Source organism: Anomalospiza imberbis, chromosome 14 (assembly GCF_031753505.1).
Source record: "Anomalospiza imberbis isolate Cuckoo-Finch-1a 21T00152 chromosome 14, ASM3175350v1, whole genome shotgun sequence".
NCBI classification, from domain to species: Eukaryota; Metazoa; Chordata; class Aves; order Passeriformes; family Viduidae; genus Anomalospiza; species Anomalospiza imberbis.
Window position 1 is genome coordinate 15,779,057 of NC_089694.1, and position 21,078 is coordinate 15,800,134.

The 21,078-nt window shown below is 54.7% G+C and overlaps 1 protein-coding gene and 2 long non-coding RNA genes across 3 annotated transcripts in view; 2 read left to right on the forward strand and 1 right to left on the reverse strand.

Annotated features, from left to right (window-relative positions):
* Positions 1–21,078, forward strand: part of SPRY3 (sprouty RTK signaling antagonist 3) — a 315,558-nt gene that overhangs the window by 41,771 nt on the left and 252,709 nt on the right. The gene's annotated exons all lie outside the window — the stretch shown is intronic.
* LOC137482627 (uncharacterized) lies at positions 16,133–19,437 on the forward strand. The gene is made up of 2 exons (XR_011004169.1): positions 16,133–16,284; positions 19,160–19,437. It is a non-coding gene; the product is annotated as an uncharacterized lncRNA (long non-coding RNA).
* LOC137482628 (uncharacterized) lies at positions 19,036–20,430 on the reverse strand. Its single transcript, XR_011004170.1, has 2 exons — positions 19,644–20,430; positions 19,036–19,228 (listed from the first exon to the last, which is right to left on the reverse strand). It is a non-coding gene; the product is annotated as an uncharacterized lncRNA (long non-coding RNA).

A 21,078-nucleotide genomic window follows, 5' to 3' on the forward strand; every position in this document is an offset into this window, starting at 1 on the left:
TGTCCAACCTGGCCTTGGACACTTGGTGGGATGTGACAAATCTCTCCCCCTGGATCCTGGATGGCTCAGAAATGTCTTGGTGCGACTGCACTCTTTGTGGTGCAGAGTTTCATATTTGAAACACAGGATTTGCATCAAATCCTGTGGCAGCATGGTGGCCCAAAAGTGCCACTGTCCCCTTGCTCTGCCTGTTCCCACCTTCCCTGGCTCCCTGGCCATCATCCCCATGCACCCAGCTCTTCCCTCTCTGTTCTAACAGCTGAGCACTCTCATGGGAGCCTGTGGAAGCATTGCAGGAATTCTTTCTGGGACGTTATCAGATGATCTGTTAGTGGACAACCAAGTCAGGTGGGCACAGAGGAGGGAGATTCTCTGCAGGACATCAGTCCAGCATTTAAAGGACCTTTCCCTCTCAATCACTGGGCAGAGGTTGGCTTTAGCTGGAGTTCCTGAGGAGCAATTTCCTGCTCCCGTGGCTCTGTGGCCACCTTGGCAGGTGAGGACCAGCTCTGGAGGCTGCTGGGCCTTGTACACGGGAAGGGAAAGTGGAGCAATGGGAGAAGGAGCCATCAAGGCCATGCCAAAGTCCTTCCCTCCCTCCCCTTCCCTGGCAGCAATCCCTGATCCCTGTGTTTGCTGCCCTTTCCAGACCCGGCAGATTGAGACCTCCCAACCCAGCTGATGTTTGGGGAAGAGAAGAATTACCAATTTCCTGATGGGTAAAACCAGGGACAGAGCAGGCGGCGAGTTCTGGTCATAAATGTCAGGGAATAATGGCTTTGGCCCCTACCCCTGGAGCAGAACTGATTTAAAGGATCGTTAAAAAGGGTTGTTGTCCATAAGGGTGGCGCACAGGGTCTCCAGCCCAGCTCCTTTATTTCCCCTGGCTGGATCCACCAGGGCCATGGGTTAGAGAAGCCATATGTCAGCTAAATGTGTCTCTAATTGATTTCTGGACCTGCATGGAGTGTAAACATTTTACCAGTCAGAGAGCAGCTGATCTGGAGAGGAGGTGGGAGGGGAAAGGGCAGGAGAAAGTCTGGTGTGAAGCTGAGGGGAGCCTCAGAAAACGACTTTTGTCTGGCCCCATCAAACCCCAACTCGCCGCGGCCCCTCGGCAGGGTTCCCTGGTAATGGAGTCGCTCCCAGGGCAAAAGTTAACTCCAATTAGAGGCTATGCAGGGAGGGGTTTCACTCCCACGTTTCCCCGCCGGAGCCGTGTCAGCTCCCGTTACGGAGATGGGCCGGGCAGCAGCTGGGAACAGCGTGTGGACAATGAGGGGTGTCCTGGGAATCCTTCCTGCAGCGACACAGCCCGGCCCCGCCGCTCCTCGTCCTCCTCCTCCTCCCTCCCAGCCATGGACGGCTCGTACCCAGCCCATCTCTCATTCAACCCAACCTTTGCAACGGCGTGACCTCACCAAAATTGTTCCTTCAGGACATCCCCCAAATTTCCCCCTAAACTGTCTCTGTTCCCTCATCCCTCAACACAGTCCCTGTTTTGCCCAGATCCCCTGGGGACGCTGGGTGCATCCTGATGGGACCAAAGAAGGAAAATCAGTGCGGAGGCTGATGCTGCCCTGAAAAAACAATGGTTAAGAACCAAAACCCAAGTCCAAACAGGTGGGGAAAGGCAGATGAGTGTGCGAACAGTGTCACCTGTGTCCCTGGGACTGCTCTGGAGAGGTGGCCATGAGTGCTGAGGAGGGGGACCAAAGCCACAGTGTCACCCCATGTGAGACCCCTCTGGATGATCTGCCCCAGCAGCCCTGGGTCACCAGCCCCCCCAGGGTGGCCCCCAGGACCCCTCTCTGGGTGTGTTTTCTTTCTCACCTCAGCCTTTGCTCTCACCTGCCAAGGACGAGCAGTCCAGGTGGTAAACAGAGATGGAAACCAGAGATTCTTCATCCCTTACAAGGCTTCAATTTGACTTCCAAGATTTTTATCCAGAGCCACAAAGAGCAGGGAGGATTTGGGATTTCTCCTTCTGAGCAGGAAAAACAAAGTCCATTAGAAATCTCCTTCTACTCGGTAAATAATCAGCTTTACTGATCCTTTTAATTAAACAGCAACACTGAACAAAAATACCTACTTCAGAAAATATTGTGGAGTGTTTACTGGAATAAAACACAACAAATTCTGTTTTAAGTCAGGTTTTTCTTCTTTTTCTCCCCCCTCTCCAAGCCTGTGCAATGCAAAGCTTTCAGTCAGCTTGAATTTAATAAGCCACCTTACCTGAACAGAACTGAAACCTGTTCAATAAACCCAAGGCAAAAGAGAGGAAAAAGTGGGGGATTGTTAGAAAACGTTGGAGAGTAATGATTTTGGGGGAGCTGGGGTTTTTTCGGGCTTCGAAATGGTGATTTTGCTCTTAAACAGTCCTAAAATGAGCGATGACAAGTGCAAACAGGTTAGAGCTGGCGTCCAAAGAGCTGCTGAATTGAACGTTTTTGAGAAGAAATAGGGTAAAGCATGGAGGGTGTGTGCGTGTATCTGTGTTACATTTTTAATTTCTTTTTTTTTCCCTCCAGATGGAGAGAAAAAAGAAAGCCTCGCTGTGTATCCAAACCGAATTTTTCCTCCCGTGACTCAGTGGGATTCTCTGTTGGTGCAGGCTGGGACAGGAGCTGCGGTTTTTCCGCCTCCCACCCATCCCCGCAGCCGCGCTCTCAGCCCCTCGCTGTGCCCGGCCCCGCCGTCTGCGTGTGCCCTGCGGCCACCGCAGCCACCAGCAGCCAGGGTGGCTCTTTGTGGCTGTGCCTGACAGCTGACGCCGGCTCCGGTGACCCCGCGGGCCGAACCCCCCGAGCCCCCGCGCAGCGCCTGGCGGCTCCCGGGCCGGGCCGTGGGCGCTGGCAGCGGCCAACCCGCCCCATCACGGCTTTTCAAGCCCGGGCCGGGCCGTCCCAGCTGCCGGCTGTCGGGTTTGCGGGGGGGGGGGAATAGCTCTACACCGGGATTACTCCGAGGTGGAAGCCGCCGGCAGCAGCGCGGCAGCCCCGAGCCAGCGGCAGATGGAATTCCGTGCGGCTGGAGGCTCCAGATGCGCTGGGTCCAGCTTTCCCTGCACGATTTCCTGGCTTCAATTGAGCAGATCCAGCTTTCCCTGCAATGAGTTCCCGGGTTAAACTGACCAGATCCAGCTTTCCCTGCACGGGTTCCCGGGTTAAACTGACCAGATCCAGCTTTCCCTGCACGGGTTCCCGGGTTAAATTGATCAGATCCAGCTTTCCCTGCACGGGTTCCTGGCTTCAACTGAGCAGATCCAGCTTTCCCTGCAATGAGTTCCCGGGTTAAACTGATCAGATCCAGCTTTCTCTGCACGGGTTCCTGGCTTCAACTGAGCAGATCCAGCTTTCCATGCAATGAGTTCCTGGGTTAAATTGGTCAGATCCAGCTTTCTCTGCAATGAGTTCCTGGGTTAAATTGAGCAGATCCAGCTTTCCCTGCACGGGTTCCCAGGTTAAAGCACTGCCAAAGGATCCGAGGCTCGCTCGGGATTCAGTGCGAGAAGCCGGTGGCATGAGCAGTGACCGCTGTCGTTGAACCCCTTCCCTGCTCTCCCCCCAGCTCCCGGGGGAGATGACCCCTCTCTCTGCCTCCCAGCCACCTGCACTGATTTTTATTCCAGCCTCACCGAACCTCTCTCCCGGTGGGGTTGGAGGTGAGAGGCTCTGGCTCCGGGAGCCTCTCCCGAGCTGTGAGCAGCATTCAGCACCAGGCCTGTGCACGGCCACTGCTGCCCCGTCACCAGGGTCACCAGCACAGGGACAATCCCACACCAGGGCTTATTTCATCACTTTTCCATCCGTCCTGCACATTTCTTGCCGTGCTGATACAATCCCACCGCTTTGGGAGCACTCCAGGCTGGCACAGAGCCCTTGCTGTGCTTGGTACCCGGAGCAGTTTGGTGCCCAAGGTGCCCCTGTGACCTTGCCGAGGTAGAACAGAGCCAGAAGGGACATGAGGCCTCTGCAACACGGGGAAAGGCAAAGGGGGAGCTGGAAGTCCCAAGTGTCTGCATGGAGGGTGAGATTCCCAAAGAAATGAAAGTATGGAGACTTTTGCTGTGAACCTTGGCACCAGGGAATTGCTCGCTGCTCGGAGTTGGCTGCAGAGAAGCTGTGCCTGCTTTTGTGAGGGAAAGGCAGAAGGATGCAGCTGGGAGGCCCTGAGCCTTGGGAAGGAGCTGGTGTTTGGAGCAAGCTCCTTGAAGGGACAGGACATGGCAGACAGGCCATGGATAATGCAACGCTCCCCCGGGGCAAGGTGGAGTGGTCACTCTGGCTGTGCTGGCGGAGATTTGGGTGCCTAATTCCCTGCGGGATGCTGAGGACAGCGGGAAAGCCCAGAGCCCTCCAGCTGGAGAGCGCGGCCAGGGGCCGGGAAGAGCCGGGTGGCAGCGGGTGGCTCCGGCAGCATCTGCCCTTCGCCCAGCGCTCCGGGAGAGCCGCCGGGGGGGAGCGAGTGTCAGCCGGTGCCCAAGCAGCCGGGCTCTCGTTTCCTCCCCACAGACACCCATTGGCCGGGCACCAGCCCGTGCTCGAGGGACGCGGATCGGGTGGCCGCGGCTCGCATTATCGGGCGGCTTCCCCGCCGCGGTTGCGTCCGTGTGTCCCTGCGCTGCAGATCGGGTTACGGCACCTCCACAAAGCCCCAGCCATGCATTATTCAGCCGCGGTGCGACCGTAGATGTCGGGGTGAGGAGCTGAGTGAGCCCTGCGCCTGCCGGAGCGAGCCGGGCCCAGGCAGCGCCCGAGCCGGGGCTGGTGCTGTAAATCAGCCCGAGGATGAGCAGGATGCGAGCAGGAGCTGGCGGAAACCACCCGGAGGCACCTGGCTCCAGGAATGCTTTATTTAGCACGAGTGAAAGCCACGCTGCGAATTCCCGTCAGAGGGAACCAGCGGCTTCCCGCCCGCGCCGCCGGGCCGTGGGGAACCTCTCCGTGGGTCAGACTGCGGGACGTGGCTCTGACCTCCCGACCGCCGGCTGAACCGGAGGCAAAAAGCCGATCGGTGGCATAAACCTCATCCCGGGAGGCTCCGTGTTCGGGAGAGCCGCGAGGAGAGAGCAGCCAAGGGTCTTGGCCGTGGCTCTTTGTTCCGAGCATCATTCCCGGCTCCCGGCTGTCAGCGCCGGGCACCCGCAGACGTTCAGTGAATGAGAAACGCCCGGGGCAGAGCGAAAGGAAATATTCCCGCACTGCAGGGGAAAAAATCCCCCTGGGTTGAGTCTTTTGAGGGGAAACGTTGTTTTGCTGACACTTGGGGTTGGTGGGAGAAATCCGTTCCGATGGAATTTCTGTTGGGAAACCGGCAGGCAAATTAAAGTGAGCAGAGTTGATGGCAGTCAAGTTGGGGTTTATTACAGTCACAGCTGAGTATTTTATTTGATTCCACATCAGCTTCATTCTAATTCATTAAAATCACTTTGCTTTTATAGTTTTCTCTCTTTTTATAAATAATCCAGTGAAAACACAGGCATTATAGAGCAATAAAACGGGAATATCCCATTCAGCACAAGCCAGGCTCCCACACTGCCTTTCTCCAAATACCATCTTTTCCAATAAAACCCAGTCTCGGCCTTTTCTATCAGAATTCCAAGTTCCTGCATTGCTCCGTGTCTCTCACCAATGCACTTGTAAATTAAACATCCCAAGTGGCAAAACTATAAACCCCATCAGAGTTCTGTGCAGGTGGGGGGTGTCCAGTGGCCCCACCTGTGGATTAACATCTCATGAATTCCCAGTTTATGCCACCCATGTTCTGGGCTGGATCAGTGCATCTTTCACGTTCCATTTTCCTCCATCTCCTTCTGTTGGCAGTTGGGATGTGGAGCAGGAGAAGGTGATGGGAACATCAGCAAGATTTCCAGCTTTTACAGGTTTGAAATCTGAAATCCTGGACAGACCCAAGATCCAGGGAGTTTCTGGATCAGCAAGTCTGTGGAGAAATTCCCAATTTGGGTATCAGTGGTGGTTCCCCAAGGATAAAACAACACCAGACCTCCTCCTCTCCTCTCCTCTCCTCTCCTCTCCTCTCCTCTCCTCTCCTCTCCTCTCCTCTCCTCTCCTCTCCTCTCCTCTCCTCTCCTCTCCTCTCCTCTCCTCTCCTCTCCTCTCCTCTCCTCTCCTCTCCTCTCCTCTCCTCTCCTCTCCTCTCCTCTCCTCTCCTCTCCTCTCCTCTCCTCTCCTCTCCTCTCCTCTCCTCTCCTCTCCTCTCCTCTCCTCTCCTCTCCTCTCCTCTCCTCTCCTCTCCTCTCCTCTCCTCTCCTCTCCTCTCCTCTCCTCTCCTCTCCTCTCCTCTCCTCTCCTCTCCTCTCCTCTCCTCTCCTCTCCTCTCCTCTCCTCTCCTCTCCTCTCCTCTCCTCTCCTCTCCTCTCCTCTCCTCTCCTCTCCTCTCTGTAGGCTCTGTCCCCCTCCAGCTCCCTTTCCCAGACTCCTGCTCCCAGAATTTCTTCCCACACGGATCTATGCTGCCACAAGTCTCTCTCTCCACGTTGTGCTCTGCAACTTCCCTGGCCGAGCCTCGCTGGCCGTGTCTTTTATTTCTCAATGGACAAGCTTAACAGAGATGTCTTGGGTTTTTAAAAATAGTTAATATTTAAATATTAATTGAGCCATTAATTACATCTGAGCCCCAGAACAAAACAGCTGTGAATAATTAATGAGAGGGCCTATGGTAAATGCCTCTAATAATTCACAAAGAGACCAAACCAGGTATTTCCAGAGCATTCAGAGGGAGGAGAAGCAGGGAGTGAGTGGGGAGGGAAGGAAATGCAGGAACATCAAGAGAAGGGGCTAAAAAGCAAGATGGAGCATTATGGGCTGATTGATGCTGTTCTCCCAAGGCTTTCTCAGCATCATTTGAGCACCCTGGTCCAGTGGGAGGATGGCAGGGAGCTGAGACTGGGCGGTTTTGAGGGCTCTTCCAACCCAAACCATTCTGGGCTTCTCTGATTGTTCATCTCCATAACATCCGTCTGCTGGGATGGGATTTCCTCTGGGATTCCTAGTGGGAAAGCTGAGCCCCAGGAGTGCTGGGTGTCACCCAAAAGCAGCCCTAGGAAGACCACCAGGACTCCCGACTCCCTCTCTCAGATGTTTGGACCACGCCTCTCTGAAACACCAGGATTTCGGAGCTGGCTGCTGCCCTGCAAGAGGGACCAGTCCACGAGGAAAAGGTTTTTGCTCCCACCCTCCACTCCACCCTCCTTCCAGATGTTTCAAACTCTCCCTCTGGAGCTGCAGTGGGGAAGGCAATGCTCTGTAAATCCACACACACATTTACATGGCCCAGGAAAGGATTCATTTAGGATATTTATGTTCAATAGATGTAATTCTTAATTACAGGTGGTTTTAGCTTCAGGTAAGGCCAAGGACTTCAGCACTGAGCACACAGGAGCAGGACACCTCCCTGAGCCTCCTGGAGCTGGGCACTTTTTGGTGCGTTTGTGCTTTGTTTGTGTGGGAGGCTGTTACTAACGACCCCATTCAGGGAGCAGCTTCTCCAGGGCTGGCCAGGGCTTGGAGGCACAGAGAATCCATCCCTTGGAACTGCCTGCGAGGAACAAGCCCTGGAGGTGGTTGCTGGGTGTCCCTCGGTGACTCCTGGGGAGGGGATCACAGCTTGAGTCAGAGACTCATGGAATGGTTTGGGTTGGGAGGAACCTTAAAGCCCATCCAGTGCCACCCCTGCCATGGCAGGGACACCTTCCACTGTCCCAGGCTGCTTTCCCTGCTTGCAGTTGCAGTGGGCAATGGTCGTTCCCCAGCCCCAGAGCAGCCCCTCAGGGATGTGTCCGATCCCATTTTCTGCTGTGGGGGGATAGCCCCGTCCCGGCTCCGTGGTTGATTGACGACCATTAAATGTCCCGCGGTGCCCTACGGAGAGGGGACACAGCTCCCGCTGTCCCCTCGGCAGCCTCTGCTTGCGAGGGGTGAAAACGATACAAGTCAGCATGTGCTGGGGAGCTGTGACCCTCTCAAGCATCTTAACGACCGTGTAATCAGCAGCCGTCAGGACCCGCCTGATGAAGTGGTGCCACTCCCCCTGCCACAGAAAGGGTTCACGAAATGTGGCTTTGTGCCTCCTCGGAGATGAAAAATTCACTGGCCTTCCTCAGCTTCTAGACCTCCTCCAAATCCAGGAGAAAAGGACATGGAGCTCTTTCTGCCTCTGATATCTACAACTTTGAGTTCTACAGAGAGTAACAAAAAGGATCAGAGTAATTATTATCAATGTCTCCTGCTCTGTCCATGCGGATGCAGCATTTATAAATTAACCAAAAACACTTGCAAATCTGCATAACCAGTTCCCCGTGTTCCTAATGCTTTCAATTTATCCTAATAGATATTTAATGAATACTTTATAAAGCCTTAGATGGGGAGTTTTAAAATCAATGGTGCTATTTTATTGCTGTTTGTATTATCTTTATTTGGACGGTGGCTCAGCCCTCTGCTGCCCATTGATTTCAGGCCTGGATCAATGAAACCAGGTTTCAGCTTAAATACCTTGGGATGCACTGGAGAAGGTGGATCTGGGAGTAAAGGGCTCCTTGGCAGGTGAGGTCTGGCTGAACTCACACCCCAAGGGTAGCACAGGAAATCCAACATATTGTCCTTACTCTGTTCTCTTACCTGCAGCTTCTGGGGTGACACCAATTCATCATCCTGGAAGCAGCCCCACTCAGCACGTCTGGACCTCTCCTTTTGCACGAGCTCTGCCCCAGTGAGGGGGCTTTATCCCCATTCAAATAATGGATATTCCCCTAAATACCTCTGAAATTCTTGTGCAAGTCTCCACAGGTTGTTGGCCACTCTGCTCAGAGCTGATGGATAAATATGGAGCTTGAAAGTTGTTCCCAGTAGTATCAGGCTTGTCCAGTTCCAAACCCATTGTTCCATCTCCGGTTCTCTCCAACCTTTTGAGTCACAATCGCCCACAGACTGGTGTAGGTATGGAATTGTTCCCTGCCCGGTGAAGGATGAAGAGTTCCAAGTCCCAGAATAGCCCCAGGTCAGGATTTAGCTCTGGCAGCAGTGACCTGACTGAGTCCCTTCAGGAAGTGATGGGAATCATGCCCAAGGCTTCCCCTGGGATCCTGGAGTTTTCCATCAGGAAAATATTACCTTCTTTCATTGCTGCCCTTGTGAGCAGCATGTACCTGAGCCCTGCCACCCTGCCTTGCTCTCGTGACACTCCCATGCTCAGCCTGGCCAGGCTGTTCTCACATCACCTGGGAGGTTTTCAGATATAAGAAAGAAAATCCCAAATTGCAGAGATCCAGAAATCTCCCTTCTCGCTGTCCCTGCAGTTCCTTCACCACCCTGCAGCTGCTGCCCGTGGAGCCCTGCTCTGGGGGCTCAGCTGCACCCTGGTGTTAATGCATCGCTCAGGGCACTCCTCAGGGCCCCCAGCACTGGGTCATGGAGGGTTCAGCCCCTCATACGCCTGCTGGGCACGGCCAGACTCTCACACGGCTTGGGGTGAGCCCTTGCTGTCCCCCACCTTGGCCTGTCCAGCCTGGGCAGCTCCAAGTTTGTCCCCAAAGTCCCATCCCAAACACTTCTGCACCTCCCCTGGGGTGCCTTGCTGCTCTGAAGCTGCTGCTGCCCTCGGGAACAGAGGAGCTCCAAGGGCTGCAGCTCTGTTCCCCCGAGCAGGGCTGGTTAATCCTCCCACTGTCTCTGTGCATCCCTTTCCCTTCCAGCCCTCTGGGCCTCTTCTCCTCCAGCCCTTTTCTGCCCCCTGCACGGACTGGCAGCAATTCAGGATCCAAGGATCAGCCGCTCTTCCCTCTGTCCTTCAGCTCCGCGTGCCCTCAGGGCACAGCCCAGGGTAATCTGCTGGTGGCTGATGTCCCCAGGGACAGCGGATAAGAGAGGGGACAATGTGGGAAGGTCTGTGGGTCAGCCCATGGCCTGGAGGGTTCTTAACCCTTTCCCCCCCAGGTCTTGCCTGGAAGCATTCTGCCTGTTAGAAAGAACAGCAAAGATTTATGCATGAAGGTCAAATAAACCATCCCACCCAGATATTCCCTCATCCTATCCCTGAAAAATGGGGGGAATCTCTCCTGGAGGGCTTTTACATGCTCTCCTATCAGACATTCTCCTCTCCTCTGGCTGCAGGTGCATCCAGAGGGATTTGACACCTTACTGTTCCTGCTGTTTTGGTGGGAAGTTTGAAATTTCTCTTGTGTCCAAGGCCGGGGACAGTGGAGTTGGCCATCCACCTTTGGCTGGAGTGACCCTCCCCTGGCATGAGCCTTGTGGCTCCAGCACATGGCTGCTGACCAGGACAGCCAGGAAGCCACGTCAGGTGTGAAGACTGAGCCCATCTCAGGGGTTTCTTCCAAGCTTTGGCTGCTTTTCCTCAGGCCAAGCTCCCCTCGGATGGGCTTGTTGTGGGGCCAGCAGGGGTGGGCAGTGACATCTGAGCTGCTCACCTGAGAGCTCCAAGGGGAGGAAAAGCCCTGACCACCAGCTCTGAGTGACCAGAGCACCAAGGAGGGCACTGGGAGGGCCAGCGAGGATGGGGAAAATGAGGGTCGAAATAACCTGAGACACGGGGTGGCTTTGATCCCATTCCCGGGAGATGCGGGCGCTGGGAGAGCACAGCTTTGTCTGCTCTGAAAGGACAGAAATTGCTGACGACATAAACCTCCCCTGCTTTGGCTGAGCCCTGCGCTCGCTGTCCCCGGAGGAGCGGGGGCAAAGCGCGCTCCTGTCACCATATCGCCCTGCGAGGGCTCCCGGCTGCTCCGAGCCGCCGGCCCGGCCTCATCCCGGGTTTGTCCCCGCCGGGAGAGCCGCTCTGAGCCGCTGCCCGAGTGCCATTCTTTATCCCCAGAACAAAACCAGGCGCACGGAGCAGCTGCCACCGCGCCCGGGGCCGCTGTCACCCGCGGAGGTGCGCGGGGCTGGGGTCCCCTCCCGTGTCCCACCGCGGCTCTCGGGGCTGTTCCTGCGCCTCTGCATCCTCTCCGCTGCTCCACTCGGCTGGCAGAGCAGCAGGACGGGGTTTTCCTCCTCTGGAGTGCGAGGAGCAGGAGCAGGGCTGGAGGGAAGCTGGGAGTGGCACTGGGGGTGGCAGGAGTGTCGGGGACAGCGGTGCCAGCGCGTCCGTAGCCCAGGTGTACCCACAGCTCCCAGTCATTTCTGCGTGTATCTGAGACTGCTGCATGAGACTCATTTATTCAAGCAAGATTTTCTGCCTGCAGGTCTCCCAGAAGCAAAACAATTTCATCAAGTGGCTTTGACACTTGGAATTATTCCTTGATTTGCTTTTTGGTAATTTCCCTTCCCTGCTCCAGGAGGGTCAGGATTGAAGAGCTGCTGTTCTTCAGCAGGGCTGTCTCAGGTCAGAGAGAGCCTCTGCTCCTTGCCCAGCCCCTCCAGGCTTCATGGGGACACATTTTTTGGTAGGAATGGTTTTAAGCTGAAGTGGGGTCGACTTAAGTTGGATATTAGGAAGGAATTCCCAATTCCTGTGAGCCTGGTGAGGCCCTGGCACAGGGTGCCCAGAGCAGCTGTGGCTGCCCCTGGATCCCTGGAAGTGTCTAAGGCCAGGGTGGCCAATAGCTGGAAAAAGTTGAAACGAAGGTGGTGAGTTCCAGAATTACCTGAGAAACCTCATGTTAATCCTTGATGATTTCATGCACTTTTTTTTTTTTTTGGTGCACTTTTGGCTTTCATTTTTTAAAATTATGTTTAGAGACTTACAGAAAATTAAAAAAAAAAAAAAAAAAAACAAAAAGAACCCAAACCCTACCAGTTTTCCTAAGGAGCAGAGAGTCTGATTCCAGCTCAAAGGAACAAAAATTCTGTAGAAGGTGGAGCTCCTCCAAAATATTGGCCAGAAAAGGACCAGGGTGATCTGTCTAATGAGCACCAGAGCAACAAGTATTGCTCATGAAAAGATCTATCCTCTGGTCATGAAGTTTAGGGAACAACACAAATTAAACCTTCTCAGAAACTGATTCTTAGAGATATCAGGAGTAATCCAGTATTAGATCTCAGGAAAACCAAATCATTTTTTCTTCCATCAGATAATCACAAATTGACACTCCTTGAGTTATTAGAAACACAAACACAAATTATTTCAGAAAAAAAAGCTAAAATGAAGTAAGAAAATGAAAAGAAAATATGGGTTTAGGTTTTAGTTTCTTGGTTTTCCAGTAGAGAAAGAAAATTTTCAAGGAGCTGAAATGTTTTCCATCTGTGCAATCACGAGGCTATTCTTTGTGAAAATAAAAGCTGTAGTGAATTTTAAAAATTTCCCATTTACACCATTTCTTTGGGGGTTCAGTTTGGAAAGAATCAGCTTTCTGGAGAGAGGACTTGGGATATTTTGGCCATCCTTAGGGCTGGGAACGGATCCTTAATGCCAGGGGCTGGGTCCTTGCTTGGAGGTACAGGAGCCGGACCCACCCCCAGAAGGTGCAGAGGAGCTCCCAGCCCTGATGGGGTTGTCAAACTTGGGATGCTCCTGGATATGAGGAACACTCTGGGACGTGGAGGGACACTTCTGGACACGAGGGACACTCCTGGACGCGAGGGGCACTTCTGGACACGAGGGACGCTCTGGGATACGAGGGACACTTCTGGACACGAGGGACGCTCTGGAATACGAGGGACACTCTGGGATACGAGGGACAGTTTTGGACACGAGGGACACTCCTGGACGCGAGGGGCACTTCTGGACACGAGGGACATTCTGGGATACAAGGGACACTTCTGGACACGAGGGACGCTCTGGGATACGAGGGACACTTCTGGACACGAGGGACACTTCTGGACACGAGAGACGCTCTGGGATATGAGGGACACTTTTGGACACGAGGGACACTCCTGGACGCGAGGGATGCTCCTGGACACAAAGCCGTGTGTGGGAGCACCAGGAGTGCCCCCCACGGAGCGATGTTGCTCTGATTTAAGCCCTTCCACCCTGCTCCGGTTTTTGGCAGCCCCGGAGTGGCCTCGCTCCCCCCGCGGGCCCCTCGGGCCGCTCCCAGGAGCTGAGCGAGCCGCGGCTCCTGCGCGGGGTAATTGAAGCAGCACGCAGAGCATATGGCCAGGCAGGGCTCCCTGCTGCTGCACCAGCTGGGAACTGGGTGCTGGGGGCAGCGGGCGGGGACCGGCCCCGTCTCCCTGTCTGGCTGCTCCCCCTGCCCCCGCGGTCTCCAAATGACTCCTCTGAGGGAGGGCCGTGCTCTGGGCTCTCGCTGCGGGCTGGGAGCCGCTGCAGGGGGATCCGGGGCTCTGCAGGGGGAATCCAGGTTTGTTCTGGGCATCCCGGCACCGCTCCCTTCTCCTCGGCCCCGGCTCCCCCGTGACGGTGTTGGCCATCCAGCCTGCCAGCCCAGCTGCGCTGCCCCCTCCTCCTGCCAGGTGCCAGCTGTGCTGCGGGATTTGGGATCCCAGGTATGGGTTTTGGTGTGATGGGCCCCTGCCAGCAGTCAGCTGGGAGATGGGCCCCTGCTTCCCGTCAGAAGACACTTTGCAAGTGAGCTCGAGGTGCTGCAGACCCCCAGAACTGTGTTCCCCACAAAGGTGTTCCCCACTGCGTCAGGGGGATCTCTGAGCCCCTGTGGGGTGCAGGAGCTGTGGGGACACAGAGGGAAATGTGTCCCTTCGAGGGTGGCCCTGCTACTGCAGCTCCAGGCACCGCCGAGGGCTGAGCGGGGCAGGGAGCAGCAGGATGCAGGTGGGGCTGGGAATGCACCTCGGGTACCCCATGGGGAGCCCTCACACTGCCCGGACACCTGGACACATCTGGATCCTGAAGCCAGACCCTCCACAAGGCGAAGCACCACCATGCCCAACTCCACATGTGACCATGTCCCACCTCAGGGGGATCTGCTGGGCACCAACCACACCTCCACCCCCTCCTGTCTGAGCTGAATGAGCACATGGGGAAGCACCGAGCCTGTCACCCCCTGTGTGTCCCACAAAGGGTGACAGGCCCTGCCCAGGGTGGTGGCACAGCAGATCCTTGCTCCCCGCTGCAATCCCTTTGTCCTGGGGTTAGAACCATTCAGCCACCAGGAGTTTCAGAGCCACCCCTTGGAGATACTCCTGCCCTGAGGAGGTGTTTGGAGTGGAAGTGGCCAGCCAAAGTCCCTTCCAACCCTGCCTTCAGGAGCTGCGTGAAGAGAAAGGGCTGTGTGAGCTGGGGTAGGAGGGTGGGAGCTTTTCCATGAATCCTCAGAAGAATGGGAATTGGACTGTCCAGCACAGAGGCAAATATTTCCCCACTCACTGCCCTGGAACCAGCTTTGCCTCCAGTGCCTCTCTCTGTCCTACACTGGTCAGTGCTGGAGGGACTCCCCATTCCTTCTGATCCCAGGGGTAACAGTGGGAATGGCTCCACATGCCTGCTCTCGTCTGGTTCACCCAGAAACAGGAGATGTCCTTCTCCCAGCTTTTCCCACTGGCTGTGGAGCCATGGCCCTCCAGACAGGAGCTGGAGGTGAGTGGCCCACGACATCCAGGAGCCACTCCTGAGGCCCCTGGCTCACACCTTAACTGGGGTTCACTCCAAGGTGGAAACATTTGGGATAAGACCCCTCTAAGTCTTCAGGATCACATCTCTGTGTCCTGGCAAAAGCTGAGGAGGTGAAAAAAGCTCCAGTTCCTCCAGCACCTGCTGGGCTCATCCTCGAGGATGATTCCAGAGCTTCTCCCTCTGGGTGTAGGGACAACATCCCAGACACCTGTGCTGGGCCCCTGGCTGGATCCCCATGGAGGGAGGGGGTAGGGGGGACTGGATGGCAAGGAAAGGGGCTTCATTTGGGCCAATTATTCTCAAACTGAGGCGGAGGAAGCCGTCATTCTGGCATTTCCTTTTTTCCCCCTCTTTTTCCATTTGTTGTGTGTGTTTTTTTCACACTCTGGCAATGGCTGAATATCACACAAGTGCCCTGTCAGGAGATATATTCAATAAACACTTGACACCCAAGCTCAGGAATACATGGCCCGTGGCAAACATGAATTATTCAAATGGAAATCAAGATAATTTTGCTTCTAACTCAGAAAACCAAGACTCTCTCGTTCCTTCCTTATTTTTCCTCCCTTTCTCTCCTTATTTTCTTCCTGTTCTTTCTTTCTTTTTATTTTCTTAGCATTTATTTCTCATTCTTTCTTTCACCTTCTTCCTCTTGCTGGAAAACCTCCCCACATTAATTTCTGGGGAACTCCCTTTGCTGAATGAGCCAAGGTGAGGACCAGGAGGAACCTCCTTTGGGTAAGGAGATCCTCTACCTGTTTGTGCCCTGGAGCTGCTGAATCCCTTTGAAAGGGGCTTGGGATGGTGGGACCTGGTGTCCTGGAGGTGCTGTGGCAGTGAGGTTTTGGATCATCCAGCCAAAAACTCATCTCTCAGTCCAACACGACTCGTCTGGGAGAAGCTGATGCCACAGCTGCTCTTTAGGATGCCTTTCCTGCCTGTCTGGGCCTTTCCTTTGCCCAGGTCAGGGGTGGGAGCTGGTTGGGATGGGCTGGGCTGGTGGCAGGAGGTGTTTGGGCTGCTGGGATCTTCCTGGGGATGTCTCCTCAAGGAGGACCTGGGTGGGCTTGTGAGAGCTGGGATTAGCAGTGGGCTGGAGAGCTGAAAGGATGCAGGACAGGGCCACAAGGTAGAGATGATGGCGATGAGCAAGGCTGGAGGAAGGCAGGGGCCCTCTCTTCCCTTCCTATCCCTCTCTCATTTTGTACCAATCCAGGCCTGACCCCATCAGCTCCAGGTGGGACCAAAGGCTTTGGCTCCTGGAGGCTCTTCCTGAGAATGAGAAGAGCCAGAGGTGGCTCTCAGGAGGGCTTTAGGAAAGGGCTGCCTTGGCAAGAGCCGTGGGCAGCACGGGGGACGTTGTCCTGTTTCCTACCCCTGTTTGCAAGGTCTCTTTCCAGCTGCTCATAGATTTCTCCTCCATAGGCTGCTGGAATTTTGGCCTCTGCACTGACTCAGACGTGGACTGAGGTTCTTCACTGAATCAAAACCAGAACTGAAAGAGTTTTCCTCTGGGCAGAAAATCACTGGATTTTGATATAGAGCTTGGAGTCCTCGAGAAACTGCTCAAAGCAGCACTTCAGGGCTCTGCAGGCTTGGGGATGGGCACACGCAGAGTGACACACATGTCACAGTGCTGGTCCCACCCAGTGTCCTCAGTGCTGGTCCCACCAAGGGTCTGCAGTGCTTTAGGACTCACAGGGGCTGCAAGAGGGGTCAGAAGAAAAGCAATCCCACCAGCAGTCCATGATATCCCAATCCCCCCAGCAGTCCAAGGTGGCCTCTGTCTCACCAGCAGTCCATGGTGTCCTAATTCCACCAACAGTTCATGGGATCTCAATCCCACAGCAGTCCTTGGTGTTCCAACTACATCAGGAGTCCATGGTGTCCCAATCCGGCAGCATTCCATGGTGTCCCAGTCCCACAGCAGTCCATGGTGTCCCAATCCCACAGCAGTCCAAAGTATCTCAATCTCACAGCATTCCATGGTGTCCCAGTCCCACAGCAGTCCATGGTGTCCCAATCCCACAGCAGTCCAAAGTATCTCAATCTCACAGCATTCCATGGTGTCCCAGTCCCACAGCAGTCCATGGTGTCCCAATCCCACAGCAGTCCAAAGTATCTCAATCTCACAGCATTCCATGGTGTCCCAGTCCCACAGCAGTCCATGGTGTCCCAATCCTGCAGCATTCCATGGTGTCCCAATCCCACCAGCGTTCCATGGGATCCCACCTGCCAGCTCCTGGAAGACCTTCAGAGCAGGTGGGACAGGAAAGACATGTCCCAAGGTTGCTTCCCTCCCTCAAAGTTGTTCATTACTTGGCAGCTCCCCTCCCTCCCTTCCCTGGAAACACCTCCTGGGTAGGAGGAGGCTTCATCCAGCTTCATCCTTCCTTCCTCTGCCGTTCTCCAACGCTGTTGGCAAGGCTGGAGCTTCCCTCTCCCGGTGAATGGCCGTGGTTACTTGTGAGGTCGGGACTGGCTGTCAGCCAGTCCCAGCCCAGCAGAGGGATCTAATGGCCCCGGCGCCAGGCACTTCGGAGGCAGGAGAATGTGGGTCATCAGTGATGTCATCTCTCGGAAAGGTGGGGGTGGAGAAGACAGGGGCAAGCCATCATTTAAATTTGGAGAGGAGCTAACTGGAAATTTGGGCCATCAGGAGAGTAATGGGCCGAGAGGAAGAGCTGGGATATTAATAGAGCTGGTTTCTGTAAGAGCTGGAGCAAGCAAGACATGGACAACCACAAGAAGTGTCCTGGCAGGAGCAGGCTGGGACCCCCAGGGCACCGGGAGCATCCTCTCAGATTTCCATGTAAAACCTCCTTCTGCATCCCAGGACCCTGGCAGGCCTCTCATCCTGTTCTACGCCTCCATCCCTCCTCCATTCCATCCTGACTGCTCCTGCCTTCCAACCACAGATATCATCCCGAGAAACCCTTGGAGAAACCCCAGTGGGCTCATGGGGACCTCTGTGGGTATGGGTCCTACTTGTCCCTCCCTGCATGGCTGCTGGTACCACTCGAGCCCAGTTCCTTCCATCCACAGCCCTGAGGGGTTTCCATGCCAAACCAGGTGGAAGCAGCATCCCCACCCAACTTCTGGTTGCCTTTGTAGATGAAGACCTTGGGCAGCCTCTCCCTGCTCACTGTCCGGGAGCCCAGGGAGACTTTGGTGTCTCCATCCTTGGAGAGGTTCAAACTCCACTGCACAAACCTGCTCTGACTGGCCCTGTTCCAAACAGGGAATTGGGGGAGGCCTCCATGTATCCCTTCCAAACCATAGAACCCATGGATGATTTGGTTTGGAAGGGACCTCACTGATCATTGACTTCCCATCCCCATATCTGAAGCTCCAAACCCCTTCAGAGGGCAAAGGACCTGCAGACACAGCCCTTCAGTGAATTCCTTCTTCCCAGGGGTCTCTGTGTTTCCTGCAGGGCTGGAAGAGCTGAAGGAGCTGAATATGGATGAGGAGAGCAGGGAAAAAGGCAGGGGGTGTTCCCCTTGTTAAATATTTACCGTCCCAGGTGGGTGATGTGACATTTCCTACCCTCCAGGAATTCCTATGGACTGACAGGGCTGCCCAGACAGGAGCAGGGGCTCTGTCCCTGCCTCATCTGAGCAGCAGAACCTTGTCCTCAGGTCACAGGGGGCATTCCTGGGGCACTGAGTGTGCCCATTCTGGCACTGAACCCCAGGATAACTGAGGTTGGAAAAGGCCTCCAGGATCATCAAGTCCAACCTGTGCCCAATCCCCACCTTGTCCCCAGCCCAGAGCACTGAGTGCCACATCCAAGCATTCCTTGGGCACCTCCAGGGATGGGGACTCCAGACTTCCCTGGGCAGCCCCTTCCAATGCCTGACCACCCCTTCCATGAAGAAATTCCTCCTAATGTCCAACTTGAGCCTCCCCTGGTGCCGTTTGAAACACTAAAAGTGGAAAAAGCCGTGAGAGGCTGCATGAGCTGGGACTACGAATTCTTTGCAGACACCTCTGCTGCTGGAGTCCCTCTGTGTCCTTCCCAGTCCTGTCCATCCACATCCCCCTCACCATCCTCAGCCAAGGTCTGACCCTCCTGTGACTGAGGGACTAGCTAGCTGGGGCCAGGATCCAGCACCTTCAAGCCACAGAAACATCCTTGACAAGAGCAAAACCTGCTTTTCCTGCTGAAAAGCTGAGGAAAACACTCCCTTTGAGGCAACGACAGAGACACTTGGGCCTCTTATATAAAACAAACCCACAGCACAGGGGCAAACCTGTTTTCCAGCAGAAAGTGCACATTCCCACCCTGAAAGTGGGCTAAAGCCAGCCCAGTTACACAATGGGAAGGGCTCAGGTAGTGCCTGGCTGCAGCTGCATTTGATACCCTGTGAGGGCTGCGGGAGCATCAGCCCCAGCTCCTTCCCTCGCTCAGGCAGCCCATCAAATATTTACTGGGCTGCCATAGGCAATTACATTAGAGGAGATAGTTAAACACCCCCTACCCCAGGGCACCCCCCTGCAATGTAAATCAAACAAATTGGACTCTTTTCACAATTGACACACACGATTTTACTTACTGTAAATAATTTAGTATTAAAAAGTCGAGCTACACTTTGCCCCATCTGGATTTTCTTTTCTCCCTCTCTCTCTCCTGCTCCGCGGACTCCAGGTTCCTAATGCAGGAGATGGAGTGCAGGAATTTTGCTGCCTGGGTGAGCTGTTAGAAGATTCCCATTTCCTAATGGAAGAAACCACACTCAGGAAACCTGTGAAGTTGCCCATTTAAAAGCAGCAGAGATGTTCCAGCTAACAAAGGATGGGAAGGATCTCTCCCTCCGGAAGGAGCTGTTGAATCTATTGCTGGTTGGCATCTCCTGGGGTCACAGCAATCTCCTATAAAAGTTGGCCGAATGGTTGCACTTTTTAATTAAAAGCCATCTTCCCTGATTAGGCTCAGTGGGGTTTTAATAAGGATTTTTACAAGCTGGATGTGTTGGCCAGCATGGATCGTCTTTCTCTTACACCTCAAGTGCAAGACCTGCATTAAACACCCTGCTCTTCTGCCTGGGAAGGGATCTCATCCTCATTAGGATCTATTCCTGCATTTTCCTCCGGAAACAGGCATTTTGAAAGTGTGATTTTTCAAACCACACCTTGGCACCATGGCTGGAGGGGTTCAGGAGCTGTGTGGATCTGGCAGCTGGGGACATGGGACAGTGGCGGCCCTGCTGAGGAGCAGCTGGACTCAAGGATCTGAGAGGATTTTTCCCACCTTAATGATTCCATGGTTGTGTGATGTCTGCTCCTAATTCCAATGCAGAATTTGGTCTCTGTTGAGTTTTCTATAATGCCACCATCTGCCACCTGAGGTATCACTTCACCCTGTTGAGGTCCTGTTCTTGACCCCACACCAAGTTTAGTTCAGTGGGGGAGGAATGTTCTTCCCAATGCCATGGGCTTGTCTCAGGAGCAAGCCAGACTTTAATTGAGTTAAAAAGCTCCTGGGCCTGGATTTTCCATTCCATTCCTGCACTCCATCAGCCGACTCCAGCCATCCCCAGTCCCAGCACACAGACCTCTAGCAGGTAACGCCACTTACCCATTTCCTGACAGAACTAATTTTCATCAAAAAATGCCAGTTCCGATGAGATTAAAGCATTTAATCCCCCAACATCTTAATTTTGACGGATGGCTCCTCCCTGGGGTTCCCACAGAAGGCTGTGGGTCGTGTGGGATGTGATGTGCCACGGCCCCAGGACAACCGGGATGATCCTGGCAGAGCAGCTGCCAGGGGCTGGGATAGCTCCTGGAGTCAGAACTCAGGGCTGAAAATTTCAAGTGCACCAGAAATTCACCAGTTTTGGCTACTTCCTCCTGTTCAGACCCTGGGCAGGACCACAAGGAAAAGGGAGGGCATGGAAGGACCAAATGGGGCAAGGCTGTCCATCCCCTGATGTCCCAATCTCTGCATCACCTCACATAAGGTTTTCCAGGAGCAGCCTCGACAGCCAGGGCAGGTGGGGAGCTGTCCTTAACGTCTCTACCCCCACTTTGGGGTGACACCTGCCCTGGCCACCCACCAGCATTGTCCCCCACTGCTGGAAAATGTGTCTGTGCCAGGCTGGGATGGCTTAGCCGAACCTCCCCTGATGAGACGAAAGTGGCGGTGGTCACCTGGGGACAGAACCATTTCCAGCCAGCCCAGCTGTCTGCTCGGGATGCACCAAGTCGTGTCCCTATTGCAGGATCCTCTCCCGGAGCAGAGCCCTGGAAAGCCGCGTCCCCCCTGCTCCGCTCTGGAGTCGCTGGAAGCTGCTAATCGCTGCCCGTGGGTTTAATTGGGAGTGAGAACACACAGACCCCATTAAAGCCCACGAGGGTGCCAAGGGCTCCCGTTCAGGCACAAATGAAGGAGCAATCAAACCCACTTAGGTAATAAAAACAGCTGGAGTCTGCAGGCAAGCGCCTGAGGCAGCGAGGCACATGGCAGGCAGGCCGGCCCTCTGCAGAGTGTGCAGCCAGCCCTCTTGATGGAAAACACCGGGATCAGGCGCAGCGTGCGGGGTTTTGTGGTTATAGGCAGGAAGC